The sequence below is a fragment of the Ictidomys tridecemlineatus genome, chromosome 1 (genome assembly GCF_052094955.1).
Source record: "Ictidomys tridecemlineatus isolate mIctTri1 chromosome 1, mIctTri1.hap1, whole genome shotgun sequence".
Classification (NCBI taxonomy): Eukaryota; Metazoa; Chordata; class Mammalia; order Rodentia; family Sciuridae; genus Ictidomys; species Ictidomys tridecemlineatus.
The window spans coordinates 102,110,356-102,130,182 of NC_135477.1; the positions used below are offsets into that span (position 1 = coordinate 102,110,356).

The 19,827-nt window shown below is 34.5% G+C and overlaps 1 protein-coding gene and 1 long non-coding RNA gene across 21 annotated transcripts in view; both read right to left on the minus strand.

The window, feature by feature from the left end:
- Positions 1-19,827, minus strand: part of Arb2a (ARB2 cotranscriptional regulator A) — a 446,980-nt gene that overhangs the window by 341,234 nt on the left and 85,919 nt on the right. The gene's annotated exons all lie outside the window — the stretch shown is intronic.
- Positions 9,522-17,594, minus strand: LOC144376666 (uncharacterized). Its single transcript, XR_013437184.1, has 2 exons — positions 13,083-17,594; positions 9,522-11,786 (listed from the first exon to the last, which is right to left on the minus strand). It is a non-coding gene; the product is annotated as an uncharacterized LOC144376666 (long non-coding RNA).

The window sequence follows — 19,827 nt, forward strand, 5'->3', positions numbered from 1 at the left end:
GTGAATAAACATTTAGGCTTATTTTATCTTTTTAATGATTCAATTTATCATGATGATTTAACCCTTCTTAGCATTAGTGATATTCCATGATCACACATTACTACTATTTTTCTGATATATCAATATAGTCACTCTAGATTCCATTTAAGTGCCAATATCATTAATAGTAAACAAATACTTCATAAAGTGTTAACTACTTGGCTCTGAAATGTTGAGAAGTTGTTTATTTTGTCTTTCTTTCAAACAATGCTTTTCCTGGGCATAGAGTTCTAGATTGACTTCTTATTTCTTTCAGATGTTTAATGTTGTCATTCCACTATGTTCTGGCTTGCATAACTTCTGATGAGAACTCTGTTGTTATTGTTACTCATATTTTCCTAAAATGTAAAATATCCCACCCACTACTTGGCTTTATTTATAGAATTTTACTTTATCAGATGTTTTTAGCAATTTTTATTATTTTGTGTCTTCATGAGGTTCTCTAATATGTTTTCTGTGCTTGGGATTCATCAAACTCCTTGGGTCTGTGGGTTAACATTTTTTACAGTTTGGAAATTTTCAGGTTTTTTTTCCCCTTCTTCTTCTGCCATCTATTTCCTCTCCATCTGAAATTCCAATTATAAATATCTGAGACTGTTTGATATTATCTGTACCACTTTCTTCAGACTTGACTTTTTGTTTCATTTCAGAGAGTTTTTATCGCTATATTTTAACTCCTCAAATCTTTATTTCTATAGTATCAAATTTGCTATTCAGTTTACAAATCAAAGACTATTCTTTCCATCTCTATATGTTCAATTTGGATCTGTTTTCATCTTTTATTTCCCTCCTCATTATAATCATTTTTCCATCTCCTTGGAATACGGATATATTTATAAATTTGCTTCATGCTCTTATCTACTAATTCTATACTACATATCATTTCTGAGTTTGTTTCTGTTGATTCATTTTTCTTCCAGTTATGGTTTACTACTTTCTACATGCTTGGTGATTTCCAAATGGGTTCCCAAAATTTTATGGCTGTTAATAGATTTTGTTGTAATCTTTAAAATATTTTGTGGCCTTATTCTGAGATGCTGGAATACAGTTATGTGGATCCAGTTTGGCCCTGATGAGGATGCTTTTAAATTTATTGAAGTGATTGCTAAATACCATTTAGTCTAGGGTTAATTTGGTTCTAGTACTAAGGCAATATCCATCTGAAGAATACCCATTGTCTCATGTGTTAGGAGATTTCTTCATCCATTGATGTAAACACAAATTATTCCCAGCTTTGGGCAACATTAGAAATTATTCTGTTGTGTGCTCCTTTCTGGTAGTTTATTCCCTAGTCTTAGGAGATTACTCACATGCATGCTCTGGAAGTGTTCAGCCCAAAACTCAAAGTAAATATACTATCGCAGAGCAGTTTCTCTCTTTGATTTGTGAAAGTTTTTCCTCTCCAATTAAAGGCCCCAGAAATTTCAGCAAATCATAGCCACCTTGGCTTCCCCAAACTCTTAACTATTCTGACTCATGCAGTGAGATTCCCACACTATGTTGAGTTTCTCCTTCATGCACTATAGCCTGGAGCTTCTCCATAAGCAGTGAACTATTTTCCAATATCTGAAAAAGATTTCATATATTTTCTTGGGGGTTTTGTTTAAATAAGGCAAAGAACAAACTAATTCCACAATTCTGCTCCATTTCTGGCTTGGAGTAGAAATCTCACATTTAGGACAATAAACATTCATTCATTTGCCAATCTTATGTCATAGACTCAGGCCTTTTCTTCAACTGTTATTCTACTGCCTGAAAATCTGGAATGTTTGTCTTTCTTAATATGTCATGCCCATGATATGTCATCTATGATTCCTAGGTTCCTTAAAATGGATTGAACACGTTTACAACATTTAACACTTGTAAAAGCATTCTGAATTACTTTCTTTAAATTTTATAAATCCTGATATTTACACATGCACATATAATCTCTTATAATTTTTATACTCATAATTAATTTGATATCAATTTCCTTATAACCTGAATTTCTCTAATTTTTCCAAATTATTCTACTTATTTTCATAGAAACAACAATTTTTTCTACTCATTTTCAGTTTACATTGTTTACAGAATCATAAGTAAGGGCATATCTACAACAAAGAAGTTTAAGAATAAATTCAGCTGGAGGGAAAGAGACTATAACAAAATACCCTTTTTAAATCACAACATTTAGAATAAATAAGTTACTTAAAAAAACAGTTAGGGATTGGCACAGTGGAGGCAGAGGGCAAATCTCAACTCTTTTGCAGTTTAAAATCAAAGCAAGGACAGAACAGATGATCAGAGGATTGGGTGTTTTAGAAGGAATGCACTAAGACAATACTGGACAGTCAGAATCAGAGGGACTCAGAAATTCTTGTTATTGGAAAAGAAAGCAGTAAGAAATTCTTAACTCCAAACCAGTATCTGTACTACCAAGCTAGATCTGAGGAAAAGGGAAACAAAGGGAGCTAAAGGAGAAGATGAGCTCTTAGCTTATTTTGTAAACAGCAGAAGAGAAAGACTAAGTTAAGTTAGGGCAGGAGCTGCAAAGCTATTTGGTGAGAGAAAAGTACCCAGGTTTTCTCAATTTTCTGGCAGAAACAAGTAGGCAGCCATTTCATAAAGACCATGCCTAAGCCTCCAGCTTTGGAAAGAATTAAATGTGTATAGCGTCATCCTGTTTAGAGATACCAAAAAATAATATCATAAGGAAGGCCCTTGAAAAAGGCCTTTGGAAGTGGCATTAATGTGAGCTGAATGCTGCTGAGGAGCCCCAACTCCCTCTACTGCTGAACAAAATAGGAGTGGAGAGCAGAAGAGAGGGCATGACATTGCCAGGGAGCATGGCATCTGGGGAGAGGCATGTGCTTCACCCTACAGCCACTATCAAAGTTTCCACAACTTGGAGGTGGGGTTGTGGCTCAGCAGTAGAGTGCTTGCCTGGCAGGTATGAGGCACTGGGTTGGATCCTCAGCACCACATAAAAACGAATAAATAAAATCAAGGTATTGTGTCCAAATACAACTAAAAAAATAAAAAATAAAAATAAAAGTTGTCACAACCCATGATCTATTGCAGGGCACATGCTAGATGTGGGCTCCTGCCCCATGTGCCTCAGCCACCACAGGCTGCCCTATGCCTCAACCATGGACTAGGACACACCTCTGGTATTCAGCACTGTGTCTTTGCCACAGCTGTCCCATACCTTTACTTCTAGGCTGCCAAACCTCTGATGTGTACCACTATATACTCCAAAATGTACACAGAATAGTTTCTCTTTTGACAATTTCAGACCTGCAAAGCATTTTTACAGGTGAGCATACAAAGATGCATTCCCTACCAGAGAAGGACCTGGCCATTAGGCCAGAGAAAATCAAGGGCCATTTCCTCTTACTCTCTAGAGGTACCTGGACAAAAAAGGAACCATGGGAGCCTCTTAGTTTCATGCCAGAAGTGGGAGGAGTGGTATGTGAAAAGATGCCAAGACTTAAGTTCTTCACTGTTTTAGAAGGAAAAACCTGAACTAAACGGAGGGAAAAAAAATATGTAGCTTCCCATCCCAGAAAGGAAACAGCTAGTGTGGTTGCTACCTCCATGCCCAGAAAAACTAAGAATACACCAAGGAGGAGGTATGGGCATTCACTATACCTCCTCCAATTTGTTAGAATCCAAATCTAGAAGGCCCAATAAATAATCACTGCATCTCAAATAGTTTAGCAAGAAATAATTTAAGATGGTCTAATCTAGATTTTCATTTTATTGATATAATCTTCTGTGTTGATTTGAAAACCTTGATATTCCATACTAGAATCCAATTCAATATATTTCTTTTAGTATTTTAACTGGATTTATTGTTTGTGTATGCTCATTTTTATACTCTTTCCTCTCTTATGCCTTTCTCTTTCTACATGATCTACTTCTGTCATCCCCACAACTCTTCCAGTTTTTAAATTTTTCATGCCATATATAGTGTAATAATAATTTTACTTTCTTTAATATCTAATCTTGTAGCCTATTCAAGAGTATCAATCCTCCTTTCACTTTTGGACTATCGGAGTAGTGGGGAACATTTTCATTACTTTTTATAATTAATTAGTACATGGTTAGCTCTGAAATGGTCATAGTTACTAATGATTATTATTTCCTCTCAAAGTAGTGCTAGTAATTACAGCACTGCGATCATGTTGAGTGGGTGGTCTGAGGCTAAGATAAACCCCAGGGAACACTGAGAAGAGAAAGCAGATCACCAGAAAGACCCTGTGCATCAGCTGAAGAGATAACCACTTCCACAAGATCTCTCGGACATTGAAAGGCCAAACTTAGGCTCATAGGTTTTGTTCAAGAAAAACAATCAGAAGAACCCATAATATAGTTGCTACTCCCAGAGACTGATTAAAACAACAGCTCTGCAGCATTATATTGAGATAGGAAGGCTGTGGGGAAACACTGGAAGGCAACTCAGTGACCCAGAACCAAGGTGAAAAACCATAAACTGTGGTAGCCTAGGGTATTTAGCAAAATAGGGGGAATTCCCCTCCAATGAACCAAAACAAATTCTCCCAGAGAGTTTAAGAAAAATACTGTTCAGCAAATTCCCAATTTGAGCAAAAAAAAAAAAGTTCAGGTACAGAGAGGTGAGCTGGCACAGGAAAAAAGTTCCTGTAATCTAGAGCACAATAAGTGAAAGTGGAGAAGTGACAACAGCTTAAAATGATTTTGTTCTATCTTCTTGAATGGGAAACTAGAATCCCCTACCATTTACCTTTTTTGTTATTTTTTTTTCAAAAATAAATTTATTTTGTCCTATTTTTGATATCCTTGCTTTTTGAGTACAGAAGGTACAGAAGACAAACCAGGCATTACTTTTACTGGATCCGTGGGCACCCAACTTGTAAACCAGTCTGGGAACAGGAATGATACAAACATAGATTGTGAAACTCTGGGTGGCAACAGCAGCCATGGATTCCAGTCTCTAGATCTACATAGTGGAGAAGAGACAAGAGTGCTTTCATTTGAAATTGGCAAATGTACTCTGATAAGGAGCTTGGGTTACAGGTGGAATAGGAAGGATCAGAATAGGATGGAAAGCAGTGACCCCACAACAGACACCCATAGGCTCTATGACACCCTTCTACACCCAGATGGTCTGGTGAAGATATTGATTCATTACACACACATCCCCAAGTACACAGACTGAAGCTCTCAGAATATGAAGTGTGGTGCAACCTGAACTGGTTAACAGGAAGTGAGGATGAGATGGCTGGAGAGCAGCCCTGACAGTCATACATTCCCACTTCCAGACACAAAAACAAAACTATATGGAGTATAAAGTTTGACCTGAAATGGACAATGCTCACTCAGTAGATGCTGACAGGTAAGGAGGGGGCTGAAGTCAACATGTAGATTCCCTAACTAGTTTGTCTGGGTTGGAGCAGAGTTGAGAACAACAACAACAACAACAAAATCACAACATTTATGCACAAAAATTTCCTCATAGCTGGGGGGCTCTAAAATGAAACTCCAGAAAGACATGACTCCATTTTAAACACCTCAGCAAGAAGAAAAATGAGCTTGTTATGACTGCTATTGCAGTAAACACTTGTAAACTGATTCTCTTGTCTCCCACATTTTGTGTATTTTTCATAATTCTGTCTAACTTTACAAATTTTGTCAATTAATTAGATCCTCATCTTTCTCATCTTTATTCCCTTCCCCTTCTCCTTCATGCTTCCTTCTCTCCTTGTTTTCTCAATTCCCTTTTCTTCCCCATCTTTTTTTTTCCCTTGGTATTTTGTTAGCCTACATTGTTTTATTTTTCCCTTTTTGCAATCAATTTATTACACTATCATTAATGTTTAATTTTTCAGCCTATTCTATGTTATTTGTCACCTATTTTTCTCTTTAGTTAATAGAGTTACAGAGATCATTAGTAATAATTTTTATAGCATATGTTGATATATAGTTTGCTCTTAAATTACCATGGTAACTGTTTGTTACTATCTCTTCAAAGTGGTACTTACTGATGGTTAAATTTAGCAGTTTGAAGACACTGAAAGGGTGTGTTGAAGTTAAGATATATCCCAAGTTCAGAGCTTATTATCAAGAAATAACTACACAATAAACAACCCTCACTAGATCTGTTGAGATTCTATCAACAGATGCATAAACATAAGATCTCAGAAAACATAACAGGCCAATAAAATGCCTCCAACAGTTTATAACCCTGACTCTCAATAACTGATTATACACATATTAAAGTGGATAAAATCTGGGTTGAAAAATTCAAAAGTTGATTGTTAAAATGATTAATGAATTAAAAGATGCTTTAAGGAATTAACAAAAAAGACACAGCACAGGAAGGAGAATTTGACTGAAGACACAGAGATTATGACAAAGAAAAAAACTCTAGAAATAAGGAAAATGAAATACTCGGTTCAAATAAAAAAATTCAACTGAAAAGTATTACCAATATATTAAACAAGTAGAAGACAGAATCTCAGAATCTGAAGACAAGGGATGCAACCTTGAATATGCAGGCAATTTTAAGGGTTGGGAATAAACTATGATCACAATATAAGACAATATAACGAGAACAAATGTAAGAATTATTGGAATTAAAGAGAGAAAAAATACATACTAATGGCATTGATAACCTTTACAGTGAAAAAATAGCAGAAAAATTCCAAACCTTAGATATGAAAAGGACATCCAAATAGTGGAGGCATTCAAAATCCAAATGGACAAGAACAAGGAAAGAGTTCTCTATGGAACATTATAATTAGAAAGCCAAATATACAGAATAAGAATAGAATTTTAAAAGACTCAAGAAGAAACATAATTCACATTTAGAGGTATACAGTCAGAATAATTCCTGATCTCTCAACATAAACCCTAAAAATCTAGGAGGGCTTGTAAGGATGTGTTTCAAGTACTGAAAGAAAATTATAACTTCTCAAGATTGCTATAGCCAGAAAAGCAATCTTTCAGAATCAAAGAAGAAAAAAATACCTTACAAGATAAGCATACCTCAAAAGAGTTTATGACCATTAAGCCACCATTGCAGAAGATATTTAACAAAATCATACAAATAGAAGGTTAAAAAAAACAAACAAAAGAACTTGGGAAATGATATATCTCATTAAAAGAGTAAATGAGCAAATGAGAATTATGATGAAATTTAAACATTAGAAATAAGTCAGAATGGCAGGAAATAAAAAGAATCTCTATAAAAACAAATAACACTGAAGGTAAATAGTCTAACTCTACAATTATAAGACTAAGACACTAACAGAATGGATTAAAAAACAAGACCCAACTAACTATATGTCATCTGCATGAGATACACCTCTCAGGCAAAGATATGTTCAGGGAGAAAGTGAATGGATAGAAAATGATATTAGATGCAAATGGAAACTGAAAGTAAGAAGGAATAGCTACTCTCAAGCTCATCAAAGCAGACTTCAAGCCAAAATTAATCAGAATAGACACAGAGAATAATTTCACACTGTGAATGTGAATAACCCAACAAAAATATGATAAGAAATATTTATGCCCCAAACATCAGTGCACCTAAAAACAAAGCTACTTAACATACCAGCCTTATGAGAAGGTCAACCATCCAGACACAATATTAAGAAATGCACTTCAGACCTAAGACATACTTTAAATAAAATGTACTCAACAGACGTCAACAGAATAGTTCATTCAACAATAGGTGAATATGCTTTCTTGTAAGCAGCTTGTATCATTTTCTCCAAAATAGACCATGTTTTAGGTCACAAAGCAGTCTTAGCAAATACAAAATTAGTTAACAGATTTTCTTCCATCTTCTCAGACCATAATTGAGGGGAAATATAAAACAGTAAGTAAAACAACAGAAAACATACAAATACATGAAGATCGATAATACACTTGTATATGATGAGTAAGCAATAGTATAACTCAGGGACAAAATTTAAAAATTTTTAGGACTGAATTAGAGATGAAACACAGCAAAATCTCTGAGACACTAGGACTACAATTGTAAGAGGAATGTTTATAACTATATGAGTGCCTATATTTTAAAAAATTAGAGATCCTAAATAAAACCCCAAAATTTGCCTCCCAAGAACCTAGAAAAACAAGAAAAAACCAATTTCAAAAAAGAGAAGGAAAACTGGGGTTGTAACTCAGTGGTAGAGTGCTTGCCTAGCATGTGTAAGGTACTGAGTTCGATTCTCAGCACCACAAACAAATATAATAAAGGTCCACTGACAACCAAAAATTTAAAAAATATATAAAAAAGAAGGATATAAAAAAGATCCTCTCTGGATACCCTGTATTTCTCACCTCCATTCCCTTCCTCTATCCTTCATCCTTCTTTCTGCATCTGCTAGAATTATTTCAAAATTATGAAATAGAGAATAAAAAAGTATACAAAGGATCAGTGAAACAAAGAATTGGTTCTTTGAAAGGTACATAAGATTAGTAAACATTTAGCAAAATTAACCAAAATAAAGAGGGAGAGAATACATATTAATAAAATTAGAGATGAAAAAAAGAGATATAACCTTCCACAACATCACAATTCAGAGGTTCATTAGGGACTATTCTGAAAACCTATATTAACAATAAATGAGAAAATTTAGAAGAAAGGGATAAATTTCTAGACAAATGATATCTACCAAAATTAACCAAAGGGCATACAGAAAACCTAAGCAGACTAGTAACAAGAAATGAGATTAAAGCAGTAATAAAAAGCCTGGCAACAAAGAAAAACCCAGACCAGGTGGATTTAAAACTGAATTTTACCCACACTAATGCCACTGCTCTTAAACTTATTCCATGAAATAGAAAATTGGAGGCAGGGGTCTTCCAAATTCATTCTATGAAACTAGTATCATCCAGATTACAAACTCAAATAAAGGCAAAAGAAGATTCAGACTAATATTACTGATAAACACAGATGCAAAATTGTCAATAAAATATTAGCAAATTAAATTCAACAATACATTAAAATGATCACACATCATGATCAAGTTGGCTTCATTCCAGAGATGCAAAGATGGCTCAATATGCTCAAATCAATAAACATAAATACACCACACAAATTAAAACAGGGACAAAAATCACACGATCATCTCCATAGATGCAGGAAAATAAATGGAAAAATTCTTCACTTTCATGATGTAAACCTTGAAGAAACTAGAAATAGAAAGAACTTACCTCAATATCAGAAAGGATAGAGAAAACCAAGTTAAAACACTGACTAGGCAAATTCTGGGAACAAAGCCTTTAAATTAGGAACAAGACAAAAATTTATACTCTCATCATTCCTATTCAATGTAGTACTTAATTTTTTATAACTTTCAATGTCTATAAATTTTATTGGAACACAGCAATGTTCATACATGTATGTATCATCCATGGTTCTTTTCATACTACAATTGCAGAGTTGAATAGTTACAACAGACACTGTATCTTGACTTCTTTAATAGATATAAAATTATAGCAGGCAATAATTACAATAAAGTATTATTTTATTTGTAACAAATATTACATAATTTTAATGTGATAAAGTATTATTTAACATGTATAACAATGATATGTTATATTTGCTGCATCTGTTATATACTGAAGTAACATTTATATATTCACTTCAATTATATAAGTATAGATCTGGAATAGATTGTAATAAATTAAAATGTATCCAGTAAGTCGTTCAACAACCACTAAAAACAATTCAAAAAACAGTAAAAGAAAAGTCATTATGGAAGTTAAAAGTTATATTAGAAAATACTCACTCAATAGAAAAATAAATCATTAAAGAAGAAATGAAAAAAAGAAAGACACAAAACATATAAAGAGAAAAAGCAAGGCAATTACCAATTCAACCATATCAATAATAACATTAAATGTAAATGGCTGAAATAATCCAAAGGAGGATGCCTTATACTATATTAAAAAATAAAATCCAATAATATGTTCTTTCCAGGAGACACCATTTTGTTTGTGTATGTGTTTTACTTGTTACAAACATTAATTTTTGTTTATTGTTTAACTGAAAGATATTTCAATACATATCTAGATTGTGAATTATTGAATCAGGTTAATTAACATGTCCATCACTTTATATACTTATTATTATTTCTTTGTGGTGAGAACGTTTAAAACCTATTCTTTTAGAAAATTTGAGATGTAAAATATATTTTTTATTATTTTTTAAATATACATATGACAGTGGAATGCTTTACAATTCATATTACACATATAGAGCACAATTTTTCATATCTCTGGTTGTATACAAAGTATATTCACACCAATTCATATCTTCATACATGTACTTTGAATAATAATGTTCATCACATTCCACCATCATTTCTAACCCCCTACCCCTTTCCCTTACCCTCTCACCCCTCTGCCCTATCTAGAGTTCGTCTATTCTTCCATGCTCCCCCCTCTGTACCCCACTATGAATCAGCGTCCTTATATCAAAGAAAACATTCAGCATTTGGTTTTTTGGGATTGGCTATCTTCACTTAACATTATCTTCTCTAACTACATCCATTTACCTAATTTTATTCTCTTTTATTGCTGAGTAATAGTCCATTGTGTATATATGCCACATTTTTTTTAATCCACTCATCTATTAAAGGGCATCTAGGTTGGTTCCACATTTAGCTACTGTGAATTGTACTGCTATAAACATTGATGTGGCTGTGTCCCTGCAGTATGCTGTTTTTAAGCCCTTTGGGTTTAGACTGAGGAGAGGGTTATCTAGGTCAAATGGTGGTTCCATTCCCAATTTTCCAAGAAATCTCCATCCTGCTTTTCATATTGGCTGCACCAATTTTGCAGTGCCACCAGCGGTGTATGAGTATACCTTTTTCCTCACATCCTCACCAACACTTATTGTTGTTTGTATGCATAATAGCTGCCATTCTGACTGGAGTGAGATAAAAATCTTAGAGTGGTTTTGATTTGCATTTCTCTAATTGCTAGCAATGATGAACATTTTTTCTTACATTTGTTGATTGATTGTATATCATCTTCTGAGAAGTGCCTGTTCAGGTACTTGGCCTATTTATCGATTGGGTTATTTATGGTTTTGGTGCTTAGCTTTTTGAGTTCTTTATATACCCTAGAGATTCTATCTGATGTGTGAGGGGTAAAGATTTGCTCCCAAGATGTAGCTTCTCTATTCACCTCAAAGATTGTTTCTTTTGCTGAGAAAAAACTTTTTAGATTGAGTCCATCCCATTTATTGATTCTTGATTTTAATTCTTGTGCCATTATTAAGTATTATTAAGGAAATTGGGGCCTAATCCTTCATGATGGAGATTAGGGCCTACTCTTCTATTAGACACAGGGTCTCTGGGTTTTTTTCTAGGTCCTTGATCCATTTTGAGCTGAGTTTTGTGCATGGTATATTAACTGTAGTTGCCCTGCTATGTAATAGGTCACTAGATCTTTTTAATTAATTAATTAATTAATTAATTTTTTACTCTAATTTGTTATATATGACAGCAGAATGCATTTCAACTCATAGTACACATATAGAACACAATTTTTCATATCTCGGGTTATATACAGTAAAGTCACATCACTCATGTCTTTATACATGTAGTCCTTAAAATTTTAAACAAAGCAATTAGACAAAAGAAAAAAGACACAAATAGGAAACAAAAGTCACATTATCCCTATTTGTAGATGACACAATCTTAGAAGATCCTAAGAGTTCCACCAGAAAATTTCTTGAGCTGATAAATTCAGCAAAGTTGCAGGATCTAAAAATTAACATACAAAAAAATCAATAGCTTTTCTATACACCAAAGAGAAAATGATTGAGTAAAAAAAAAATCAGGAAAACAATTCCATTCCCAATAGCTGCAAAACATAAAAAAAAAAAATCTAGAAACACATGTAACCAAGAAGGTGAAAGATCTCTACAATGAATATTAAAGAACAGAGAAAGAAGAATTAAAGAAGTATTACAAGATGGAAAAACTTCCCCTATTCACAGTTAGAATTTATATTATTAAAATAAGCATGTTACCACAGGGATCTACATATTCAATGCATTCCCCATCATAATAGCAATGATATTCTTCCAAGAAATAGAAAAAAATCCCAAAATTTATATGGAAAAACAAAAGACCCAGAAGAGAAAAAGGAATCTTGGGGAGGGGACAATAACAATGTCAGAGGCATCACAATACCCAATTTCAAATTATACAATGAACAACAGTAACAAAAACAGCATAGTATTTGCAATAAAAAACAGAAAGGTAGACCAATGGACTAGAAGACACAGAAACAAACCCATACAGCTATGATCATCTGAATCTCAAAAAAGATAGCCTTTTTTTTTTTTTTAACAAGGGGAGATAACAAACCAGGATATCCATATGTGGAAGAACAAAAATAGATCCCATTTATTGACTGTATTATTTATTTGGTGTTTTGAGTTCTTTGTATATCCTGGATATTAACACACTCAGTAGCAGGTGAAAACATTTACTCCAATTCGGTTGGAGAGAACAGAAACTGTATTTACATTCTTCTTAATTGCTTCCTTTGCTATAAAGAAACTTTTTAATTTGATGCCGTAGCACTTATTAATTTTTTATTTTATTTCTTATTTACAAGTTTTGTTAAGAAAGTCACTTCCCATATTGACAGAGTGTTGATAGAGTGTTGGGCCTACATTTTCTTCTAGCAGATTCAGGGTTTCTGGTCTAATTTCTAGGTTTTTTATCTATTATGAGTTCAGATTTGTTCAGGGTTAAATTTCATTCTGCTACAAATGAATTTACAGTTTTCCCAGCACCATTTGTTTAAAAAGGATTATATTTTCTCCAATACATGTTTTTGGCATCTTTGTCAAGTATAAGATAACTAAATGTAAATTTGTCTCTGTCTTCTAGTCTATTCCATTGGTCTTCATGCCTGTTTTGGTACAAATACCATGCTGTTTTTGTTACTACAACTCTATTATATAATGTAAGGTCTGTGTTTTAGTCAGCTTTTTTCACTGTTACAACTACAATTTTAAAGGAGGAAAAGTTTATTTGGAGGCTTACAGTTTCAGAGATCTTAGTCCATAGAAGTCCGGCTCTATTCCTCAGGGCTTGAGGTGAGACAGAATATTATGGCGGAAGAGTATGGCAAAGGGAAGCAGCTCACATGGTGATCAGAAATCAGAGAGAGAGAGAGAGAGATAGCTCCACTTACCAGATACAAATATATACCCACACTGCCAATCACATCCTACCAGTCACAACCTACCACCTCAGTTACCACTCACTTAATCCCTAGTAGGGGGAGTAATTCATTGATTGGATTAAGAGTCTCACAAACCCGATCATTTCTCCTTAGAAACTTCTTGCACTGTCTCACATGTGACCTTTTGGGGGACATCTCATCAAACCATAACAGTCTGGTATTTATGATACAACCTCCTTAGGTTTTCTCACCAAGGACTGCTTTGGCTACTCTGGGTATCTTAGTTTTTCAAATGAATTTCATAACAGCTTTTTCTATTTCTATGAAGAAAGCCATTGAAATTTTGAAGGTCTTTCCACTGAATCTGTATAGCAATTTTGGTAGTATGATCATTTTGATAATAATTCTTTCTACCCAAGAACAGGGGCATCTTCTAAGGTCTTCTTCAATTTCTTTCTTTAGTGTTTTTTGGTTTTCATTGTACAGGTTTTTCCCCTCATTTGTTAATTGATTTCCAAGTATTTCTTTTCTTTTCTTTTCTTTCTATATTTTTTAGGCTATTGTGAATGGAATACTTTTCCTAATTTCTTTTTCAGCAGATTCATCACCAGAGTAAAGGAACACAACTAATTTATGGCTGTTGATTTTGTATCCTGCTATTTTGTTCAACTCATTTATGAGTTCTGGAAGTTTTCTGGTGACATTTTTTGGATCTTCTAAATATAATATCATGTCATCATCAAACACAAGATAGTTTGAGCTCTCCTTTTCCTATCTGTATCTCTTAATTTCCTTCTCTGGCCCCTGGCTAGAGTTTCAAGGACTAGGTGGAGTATTAGTGGTAAAAATGGGCATCCTTGTCTTATACTTGTTTTTAGGGAGAATGCTTTCAGTTCAATATCTCTAGTAATTAGAGAAATGCAAATTAAAACTACACTGAAATTTCACCTCACTCCAGTCAGCCATGGCAATTATCAAGAATGCAAGTGTTGACAAGGATGTGGGGAAGAGGATACACTCATACATTGTTGGTGGGACTGCAAATTGGTGCAACCACTCTGGAGAGCAGTATGAAAATGTCTCCAAAAACTAGAAATGGAACTCCTTAGTATATATACAAAGGATTTAAAATCAGCATACTACATGGATGCAGCTACATTAAGATTTATAGCAGCACAATTCACAACAGCAAAGTTGTGGAGCCAACATAGGTGCCCTTAACCAATGAATAAATAAAGGAAATGTGGTGTGTGTGTGTGTGTGTGTGTGTGTGTGTGTATTACTCAGTCATAAAGAAGAATGACTATGACATTTGTGAGTAAACGGACAGAACTGGAGACTATCATACTAAGTGAAATAAGCCAATCCCCCAAAGCCAAATCCCCCCAAAACCTGGGCAAAAGTCACTGGTGATATCCCACAGGCAGCTAAAAAAAATACTCTGCCTACCTTAGAAACTAAACAAGAAACAACATTTGGTTAAGCTCTTGTGGTTAACAAAGGGTACATATTCTACATCTGGAAATAATGTTAACTCCTGTCCATAAAGGTATGTGAAAGAAGACCATATTTAAACAGAGGCCTGAATAATAGCAGGCTATATAAAAATTACAAGAGGCCATAGTAGTTCAATCAATACCCTTCAGCTCTTATAATCCACACTAAGATATAATTTTGGAAATGTCTGAAGCCTGAATTCAGGCAGATTGGAACTTAACATCTACTAAAGAAACACAAGAACAGATGTATCATATTCACAGTCAAAATAACATCTACTAGAGGAACACAAGGACAGATGTATCATATTCACAATCAGAATAACCTCTTCTTCCTTAGGACCAATCTTGAAGTCATCTAGGAAACTATTAGATCCTAGAGTCACATAGGTATTGCTCCATTGGCAGTTCCTAGTTGACAAATAAAAAGCTGCATGGTTTACAGATGGCAGACCCAAGGTAATAGGCAGCATACTCTTTTAAAAGCTGTCAAATTATGACCATTTGATGGGAAAAAAACTCAAAAAGATAAGAATAAATTAGCTCAGTGAACTTAAATATATGCTGTTATTCTTGCAGCAACAGAAGAGTTAGACAACAATAAGAGCCCTATGGTTTGTGTTATTTTGATTCATGGATGCTAGTAAATGGCTTAATCTTATGGTCAGGAAAATAGCAAAGGAATACTGGACTACTGAAGTAATGAAAAAATGCAGACTAGAGCCCATGTCAAAAGCCCATGATTGTTTCCCATGAATATAAAGCATGGAACTATGGGAACTTATGGGATTCAATAAAGTAGGATGTGCTAATACACATCAGAAGATTGCGTTCTAGAATCATAGGATGATTTGAATCAACAAGTAAATGTCAGTATACTCTCTCAAGGCAGTTGCTTGCATTCACAAACAATATAAACACACGGGAACTTCAACTACACAGTGATAGCTGATGACAGGCATTCCTCTTCTATTCTCTGAGGCATAAAAATGACAAAGATTTACCAATCTACCCAGAAGAAAGATGGTGTTCAAACAGGTATATTTTCTAGGGTAATAGCTCTGCACACAGTGAGTAAGTAGACGATACTAGACCATGACGTGTAGTCTCAAGACAATATAACAGGCATGACAGAAACAGACACTTACTCTGGACTGGACTGTGCACACCTTGTGTAAGACGGGAATACTCAAAACACAGTAAGAGATCTAGAACAAGAACTATTCTACCAATTTGGAAGGCCAAGTTATATTTGTTCAGATATTTTAAAATGTGTTTTATGGTACATACACTGTATTCAACAACTGGCAAAGTGTTCTCATACTCAACATAGGGTACCCAATGAGGGTCCTTACTCTGCTTTTGTGAGGAATCTAAGGAAGATGAGATCAGGAACAATGCAAGTGTGACTATAATTCTACTCTACATTACCTCAGTATTTATCCTCTACCTGATGAGTAGTTGCAGGACTAACGTTTCAACTGTGGATACTAGATAATCTCCAAGCAAGAAATTATATCTATGTTAACCTAAGGGCCTAATGGAATGAATCATGGTTTTACTCCATCTGTAAAATTGTGGTTGATAGTAAAGCTGAATGCCCAGTGCCCAATAGTTCTATATCTGTGTAATCCTATCCTACATGAATGGGAAGGCACCGAAGAGAAAGCATTTGCTAAATTCATAGTATTATTAACAAACCAGAGCAGAACCATAAGTAAACCCAATGTCTCTTCATGGGGTAAAATGGTTTGAGTTAAAACCAAGGACAAGGAGAAAGAAGAAATAGTTGCTGAAGATAAATTAATAGGTAGGTGTTCAGGGAAATCCAACACTACACTGGTATAGTTCAGACGAAAACAGCAATATTGAATCTTTTAATGATTATACCAGATTCCTGAAGATACAAAGTCATATATTTGCCAAGACCACCTCTCTTTTGGAAACTGACAAGGCCTCAGAACACCCTTCCACTATGAGTGGCATTAAATTGGAGACATTTTGGTCATTCAGTCTGATGATGAATATGACAAACTGTTGAGGAGTTAATGGACTTTAGTAATATACCAGCATTTTTTCATTCTGACTTTCTAGGTTACATTTAAACCCAATATTTTTTTCTGGGAAGTAATTTCCAGGAATTTCTCCCTGCCAGACCATCAAATTATGCAGTATATAAATCCTAGAACACTGGTTACTTATAAGTATAAACTTAAATGAGTGAAAATTTACAAAGTTTCCTGGCTATAAAGGACAAAATTGATCTGCTGCATGCCTACCATGCTATAGTGTGTTAAAATGCACATCAACCTTGCTTCTGTGGAAAGTTACTAATCAATACAGAAAAAAAATGATGAGTTTCTGGGGAAAAAAAGCAATTAAGCATCTATGTGAGATCTTATGGCATACTCAAACTAAATTACATTCAGATGTGATTACTATCTGTGATAGTTAATTTTATGGGTCAACTTGGCTTGGCCAAATTGCCCAAATATTTGGTAGAACATTATTCTGGGTGATTCTGTGAGGCTGTATATGAATGAAATTATGTTTTTTGAGTAAAGTAGATCATGATGTGGATGAGCCTTGTCTAATAAGTTGAAGGGTTTAACTGTGTAAAAAAGCTGGCTTTCCCAAACCAAAAAGAATTATACCAGAAAACTGCCCTGGATTCAAGCTATACCTCTTTCCACTCTTCCAGCTCCTTGATCAGATTTTGGACTTGCTGACCTTTACTCTGAATGAGTCAATCTTTAAAATAAGTGTGTGTGTGTGTGTGTGTGTGTGTGTGTGTGTGTGTGTGTGTATTTATACACACATACATGTCCAATTAGCTCTGTTTTCTGGAGAATCCTGATTATCCATCTAGCTTTAGTATGGCTAATACATGTAGTAAAGGAAGACATATATTTATCTATCTATCTATCTATATATATATATATACACATATATATAAATTGAGGTAAATATAGTGTTACATATATTACACTACAATTACTCTAAAAGCACATGAAACACAAAGGAGAGGTCATTCATTCTATCCTATATGGATCAGAAAAATCTTTTTAGAGGTCGATCTAAGTTTAAAAGATGAATAAATATTCTGCAAGCAGATGGGAGGGGGGTGGTAAAACAGCATTCCTGGCACCAAATGCTCTTTGCATGGGTAGAGTCACAGAGATATAAAACAGCATGACATATTTTAAAATGTAAGTAGATTTATATAGCTCAAGTATAGAATGAGTAGAGACTGAGGCAAGAGAGGAGTAAAATGATAAAGCTAGAGAAGTATAAAAAGGCCAACTCATGAAAGTTCAGGTATGACAAGGTAAGGAGTTTGAAGTTCATTTGTAAAGAATCACAAATAGGTTCTTAAAGCAACCTTGATCATAATTTCAGCTTTAAAAAATAACTCTGAGTGCAATGTTAAGAATAGGTTCAAAGAGATAGAAATGATGGAAGTGAAATAGAAATGGATGGACCACACTGGAAGTAAGTTTGTTGGTAAGTTTGAACTTTCATGACAAAATGCCATGGTCTAGATAACTTAAACAAGAGAAATTTACTCCTCACAGTTCTGGAAGCTCAGAAGTCCAAGTTTAAGGATTTCATTTCTGGTGAGGGTTTTATTTCTGGATTACAAAGGGCCACCTTCTTGTATCCTAAAATAGCCTTTCCTCACTGTGTGTACATGTAGAGAGACACCTCTTTCTTAAATGGATACCATCCTACTGGAGGGCCCCACCCTCCTAACCTCAATTAATTTTAGCCACTTCCTAAAAGTCCTACCTCCAAATACAACTTCCTTAGGGGTTAGGGCCTTACCATATGAATTTAGGAGCAAATGGCACAATTCAATCCATGGCAGTAATTACTATAGTAGAATTAAAAGATACAGACTTAAGCTAACCCGATATAAGTAAAGATAGGGAAAGTTATGATCTGAAGAAGGTAATATGGTCATGAGTTAAAAATAACGAAGAAAGGACTATGAAGTTTTTGACTTAAATAGCTGAATGAATGCTAGCACTCTATGTTTAAATAAGGAAAGCAGGTTGATGGCCCCACAGAACGCAGGAGCTTTAGACTCTGAAAATGCAAGGTCCAATGAGCAACAGAAGTGAAAAGACAGATGAAAACAAAAGAATTACTGAAGATCACTTACTGAAAATTTAATCATCACAGAAGGCTCTGAGATGTGATTTTACTGTACTTCAAAGCTAGTTTATTACCCCGTTACTGTTTTGTGGATACCTGGTAGCAGATAAAGGCTCCTTGGTAAAAGACAAAGAAAGTATTTTATTAATCATAATATAGCATCAGTCTGTTTGCACTGGGTCCCTGGACCCTAGCTCCTTAGGGTTCATGAGACATGATCATAGGAGGATGTTACTCACACAATGGTTTGGGTCAAAATCGAGTCATGCAGAGCTTAGGAGACTACCATTTTATAGCAAGTGGTAAGCAAGCCTATTCTCTCCCAGAAAGAGACATTTTATTACTCAAGATTGTTCGGTATAAATACAATCCTGAGAAGGTCCTTAAGCTCTTGGCACATCCAGTAATAAATGTAGGAGCATGAGAGACTCACGGAAGACTGTCATTCACTATACTCACCCAACTATTTCACTCCCTCCATGACTCCAAATGCACGTTTGCCCTAGGTAAAATAATAAGCAAAGTATCCCTAAAGCAACAGATCAAACTATTTGGAGATAATTCAAGTGGTATGGTAGTTGCTTTTATTCCAGAGAAAAATACAGCTGGCCCTCCATTATTTGCTGGTTCTGCACTTATAGATGTCACCATCTGGGCACTGAAAATATTCAGGGGAAAAAAGGTATCTGAACTGAACATATATAGACTTTTTTTCTTTTCAATATTCCCTAAATGATATATTATGACAACTATTAGATAGCACTGGCATCTGTATTAGTAAGCTACAGATGATTTTAAAGTATATCAGAGGACCATGTGTAGCCTATATGCAAATACTACACCATTTAAAATAAGGTATTTAAGAGCATTTGCAAATATCTGTGTTCATGGGAGTACTGGAACAAATCCTACTCAGATATCAAGAGACAACTATTTCAAATCCTTGTAT